Source organism: Pithys albifrons, chromosome 24 (genome assembly GCF_047495875.1).
Source record: "Pithys albifrons albifrons isolate INPA30051 chromosome 24, PitAlb_v1, whole genome shotgun sequence".
Lineage (NCBI taxonomy): Eukaryota > Metazoa > Chordata > Aves > Passeriformes > Thamnophilidae > Pithys > Pithys albifrons.
Window position 1 is genome coordinate 2,623,746 of NC_092481.1, and position 6,000 is coordinate 2,629,745.

Here is a 6,000-nt window from a genome sequence, read left to right on the forward strand (position 1 = left end):
TGCCCTCCAGGGAGCTCCGCAGGAGGCAAAGGATGGCACAAAAGTGATGGGAATTCCGAGTTTAGGGAGCTGTGCCCGAGGTGGAAACGAGGATGGGCAGAGGGAAAGTGAACCTGCCCTGGGGAGGGAGAGAATCCAAACAGCACCAGCTGGGCACAGGGTATGGAGGGATGGGGCATTCCCAGCGTTCAGGGGCTCAGCAGAGGGACTGGGGGCACTTGAATGGGTCAGGTGTCCCTTCTGATGGTTGTGGGTCATTTCTCTGTGATGTGAGAAAGGGCGTCTTGCAGTTCCTGGACTTAGTAAGGGATGAGCCTTGGCACACAGATCCTTCCCAATCACTCCTGGGAGTTCTCTTTGGAGGGAGAAAGAAGGAAAATGCCCCCCTGGGACACTGTGGGAAAGCAGGACAAAATCAGGGCACTGAAGAGGGCACAGCTGATCCTAAAGGTGAACAAACCCTGGACAGAGCCTTGAGCAACCTGCTCTGTGTTTGCTCCTCTCTGAGCAAAGTGCAGAAACAAAAGACTCCAGAGGTTCCCTCCATCCCAACCGGCTTCTCTCAGGCTTTGGGAGGGCTCAGAAAGGTGTGGGGCATGAACAAGATCTCAGGGGCAGGGCAGGTTCTGCTGGGCAGCCTCCTTTCTCCATGGGCATGAGCAGACAAGGGTGTGAGCAGAGCAGTGCCAGGAGGATGGACCTGCAGGGACTGCCAGGCTTTACAGGTGAATCAACTCAATTTTCTGGAAGCAAAGGCATAGATTGAAGGTGTTGGTGGAGCACGAAGGAATGTGAGAAAACAGATCTGTGGAGAAGTTGTTTTGTCCTGGACAGCTTTGCAGGGTAAAGAGGGCTCTGAATGGGGGTGTTTGTGCTGGTACAAAATGTAGTGGGCAAATCCAGACTTGTAACTGGCACTTCTTAATGGAGACCAAAACACTGGGCAGCCAGAACTCCTTGGCCCCTGGTGGGCTGGTTCCTGACAGGATGGGGCTGCAGGAAGCCAGGCTGAGCCCCTCCCTGCTGGCCCTGCTCCTCTGTCCAGCTTCTCTCTGTCTTTTTTTCACCTGCCTGCTTATCTCAGACTTAATATTTCCAGGTCATTTAAGCTGCTTTATTTCCTTAAGGAGAGGCAAGTGGAGACTGTAACCAGAGCTGATAAATCCTTAGACTTTGACCTCCCCATTTATCTGCTTAGGCTGATGCTCTCATTTCTCCAGGCTGTGCAGAGAAGTAGCTCCATTTCACTGGGAGACAGGAGAAGAGACAGAGGGTGACCCCAAGGCAGACCTTCCTCCTCTCCTGCTCCCGCAGGGCCCTCCTTGGGGATGCTGATCTTCAGGCTCAGCCTTTCTTCACCTCGGGATCAGCTGCCCCCTCTTCAGTGACCTGATTTGGTCGTGCTTTCACACAATGTCCCAGAGGGACGTTTTTCTTCTCTCTCCCTCTGAAGAGACATCACAGAAGCGATGGGACTGCGTGACAAGGCTGAGCCCATAATACCACCAGGAACTGCAAGACATCTTTCCTCACATCACAGAGAAACGACCCACAGTCATCAGAAAGGAAAAAAAAAAACAACAAAAAACCAACCAAAGTCTAAAAGCTGCTCTAATAGCAGCCCATTATCCCTGACAACGGTGCTGTTTAACACACGCGAACCCTTCCGATGTGCTTGGAAATCGGAAACGTGAAACGAGAGGTGCTGTCGCTACGGAGAGTTGGGGTTTATTCGGCATTCCCGGCCAAGAGGAGGCTCGGGAAGCTCCACTGGAGATCACAGTGGTCCTGCAGGCTTGGAGGAACGGCTGGAAAAACGCCTTTAGAGAACGGAAACGGCCCCCAAACGTGCTGCAGTTTGGCTCATTTGGGATTCCAGTCATATCGGGGAGGATTTAACTTGCCAATCAACACCTTATTTATTTCCTCCGAACGGGATGTCTTCATTCCACGGCTGTCCCTGCCTCTGAAATCCACGGAGATTGCAGAGTGAAGCAGAGACGCTCTTGCTTTGGGGGTGGGGGTTGTTCTGCTTGGTCCAGAGCAGCTTAAAAAGTAGGGAAATAGAGACGGGAAGGACCCTCCTGGGCAGGGTGGGATGGGAGCAGAGTCACCTCTGGGTCACCCAGCTCAGGTATTGGGGTTACAGGCTGGGGAGGCTGGAGCTCAGCTCAAATTCAGCTCAAGCTCAGACCCAGCTCAGCTCAAACGCAGCCCCAGCTCAGCTCAAACTCATCCCCAGCTCAGCCCCAGCTCAGCTCAAACGCAGCCCCAGCTCAGCCCCAGCTCAGCTCAAATTCATCCCCAGCTCAGCTCAAGCTCAGCTCCAACTCAGCTCAAACTCATCCCCAGCTCAGCTCAAGCTCAGGCCCAGCTCAGCTCAAACGCAGCCCCAGCTCAGCCCCAGCTCAGCTCAAGCTCAGCCACAGCTCAGCTCAAGCTCAGCTCAAGCTTAGCCCCAGCTCAGCCCCAGCTCAGCTCAAGCTCAGCCCCAGCTCAGCCCCAGCTCAGCTCAAGCTCAGCCCCAGCTCAGCCCCAGCTCAGCCGCAGCTCAGCTCAAGCTCAGCTCAAGCTTAGCCCCAGCTCAGCCCCAACTCAGCCCAAACGCAGCCCCAGCTCAGCCCCAGCTCAGCTCAAGCTCAGCTCAAGCTCAACCCCAGCTCAGATCCAGCTCAGCTCAAACACAGCCCCAGCTCAGCTCAAGCTCAGCTCAAGCTCAGCTCAAGCTCAGCCCCAGCTCAGCCCCAGCTCAGCTGAAGCTCAGCCCCAGCTCAGCTCAAATTCAGCTCAGCTCCAGCTCAGTTCCAGCTCAGCCCCAGTTCAGCTCAAATTCAGCTCAGCCCCAGCTCAGCTGAAGCTCAGCCCCAGCTCAGCTCAAATTCAGCTCCAGCTCAGCCCCAGCTCAGCTTCCCAGAGATTTTCTGCTTGATCCTGGGCAGAAATCTCTGCCTAAGCACCTGAGCCTGGGCAAAGAGAGAAGTAAAATGATTTAGAGGGGGACAAAGACTCACAGGGCAAGAAAACTCAGCGTTCCTGCCTTCCATACTCTCCCCAGGGGAAGGAGCAACCCAGAGGGTCCATGTCTGGTGGCCACTGTGACATGAGCCCAGAGCTCAAACAGGGACCTGCTCTCAGGACCTGGAGCTTGGGGGGTTCTTTAAAGCCCAACCTGTGCCCTGCAAGGAGTGTGGAACCCAAGGGAAAGGGGCACCCAATGGAATGTGGCACCCAAGAGGTCCTGGTACCCAAGGAAACATGGCACCCAAGAGGTCCTGGGACCCAAGGAAACATGGCACCCAAGAGGTCCTGGTGCCCAAGGAAACATGGCACCCAAGAGGTCCTGGTGCCCAAGGAAACATGGCACCCAAGAGGTCCTGGTGCCCAAGGAGACATGGCACCCAAGAGGTCCTGGGACCCAAGGAAACATGGCACCCAAGAGGTCCGGGTACCCAAGGAGACATGGCACCCAAGAGGTACTGGGACCCAAGTGACCGTGTGCCCCAAAAGATGCCACCACCCCCAAGGTTTGCAGCCCCCTGGAGATGGAGCAAGAATGTCCCTTCACTCCAAGACCACTTGGATATCTTCATGGAGCATCCCCAAGACCTTCCTGAATTCCTGGAGCTCCCAAAAGTCAGGGGCAATCCTGATAGGTTGCAAAGATGAGGACAAGACAAGGGGAAAGGGCCTCAAGTTGTGCCAGGGGAGGTTCAGGATGGGCATCAGGGAAAATTTCTTCACTGGAAGTGGGAAAACATTGGAACCAGAGCAGTGGTGGAGTCACCATCCCTGGAGCTGTTCAAAGAGGGAGGAGACTCCTTGATACGGTTTATTGGGATGGGGATACTCAGTCAGAGCTTGGACTTGATGATCTTGGAGTTCTTCTCCATCCTTAATGATTCCTGCCCTTTGGCCACCCCAACCCCTGCAGCGCTCCAGGCTGGGCACAGAGTGGCTGGAGAGCAGCCAGGCAGAGGGACCTGGGGGGACTGAGGGACAGGAAGCTCAACAGGAGCCACCAGTGTGCCCAGGTGGCCAAGAAGGCCAAGGGGATCCTGGCCTGGATCCAAACTAGCGTGGCCAGCAGGCCCAGGGCAGTGACCCTTCCCCTGGACTCTGCCTTGGGGAGGCCACACCTTGAGTGTTGTGTTCAGTTCTGGGCCCCTCAGTTGAGGAAAGAGATTGAGGGGCTGGAGCGGGGCCAGAGAAGAGCAATGAGGCTGGAGAAGGGACTGGATGTGGCCCTGAGTGTCCTCTGAAACACCTCCAGGGACAGAGAATCCAACATGTCTTGATCCAACCCCACTGTGATCACCAGCCCAGGGCACAGAGTGCCAGAGTGATCCCAGTGGGGTTGGATCAAGGGCTGGATTTGATGATCTCAGAGGTCTCTTCCAACCCAAGTGAGAAGAGAAGAGCAACGAGGCTGGAGAAGGGACTGGAGCACAAGTGCTGTGGGGAGAGGCTGAGGGAGCTGGGGGTGTTCAGCCTGGAGAAGAGGAGGCTCAGAGGTGACCTCAGCACTGTCTGGAACTGCCTGAAGGGAAGTTCTGGCCAGGTGGGGGTTGGTCTCTTCTCCCAGGCACTCAGCAATAGGACAAGGGGGCACGATGGGCTCAAGCTCTGCCAGGGGAAATTGAAGTTGGAGATGAGAAAGAAATTCTTTGCAGAGAGAGTGCTCAGGGATTGGAATGGGCTGCCCAGAGAGGGGGTGGATTCCCCATCCCTGGAGGTTTTTCAGCTGAGCTTGGCCGTGGCACTGAGTGCCATGATCTGGTAAAGGGACTGGAGTTGGACCAAGGGTTGGACTTGATGATCTGGGAGGTCTTTTCCAACCCAATTGATTCTATGATTCTGTGATTCCCCAACAGTCTTGGGGATGAGTCAAGTCTCATCCAGAGGCTTGGAATTGTTTAAGGGGAGAGCAAAACAAAACAAATCATTTTCCAGCAGAAACAACTGTTTGAGTTTCTCTCTCCTTTTGTTTTATTTTGGGCTTTTTTTTTTTTTTTAAAGCTTTCCCATAACTCCCAGGGTGGGAAAAAAGCCTTGAAATTCTCATTTTCATTCTGCTCAAGAAAGGAACCTTTTCCTCAAAAAGAGAATCTGATTTTTTTTTTCCCCCACTAACCCTCCCTGAATCAAATAAAGAAAAAAGGTCATTTAAATGAAAGCTGCTGCTCCGAAGGTTTAATACATTAAATGAGATGCAGGGAAATAAAACCACACTGGACTTGTTTCTTCAACGAAGTATTTAGATAAAAGAGCTCCCTATTAAAAATGTTTGGCCACTGTTTTCCTCTGAAAATATTTGAACTCCAGCACAAAAGGGAAAAAAAAAAATCAAAACAAACAACTGCTCATTAAAAAAAAAAAAAAAAACAACAAACCAAACCAAAACAAAACAAAACAAAAAAAACAAAAAAAAACGAAAAACAAACAAAAAAAACCAAAAAACAAACAAACAAAAAAAAACCCAAAAAATAAACAAAAAACCCAAAAAAACCAAACAAACAAACAAAAAAAACCCAAAAAACAAAACAAAAATCAGAAAATGACTCTGGTTGCAAATTAATACCATATTATGTTTTGTTGGGGATTTGGGAACTGGAAAAAATACATATTTTTGCAGACAACAGAGTAAACTCAAGACAGTGGGGGAAAGGCCACATGCAGGAACATGAACACAGGAAAATTCTTCTTGTTTCAAACCAAAATTCACAGATTTGGATGACAAGAAACAAAGAAAACCATTTCAATGGGTTGAAACAGCCAAGTTTTTTCCTCTTAGGGCTTTTGTGTTTTGCTTTATTTTCTGAAGTTTCATGTTCCTCAGCCTAAAAAAAAAAAAAAAAAAGAAATTTAGAATAATCAAACAGTCCTTCCCCCTCAGCTGAAACACTCCCAGCCAAAGGTTTTCCTGCCTCTTTTGCTGTGGGGAAGGTGGTGGTTCCCTGAGGAGCTCTGTGATGGTTTGAGCTTCTCCATGGCCCAGGGGCC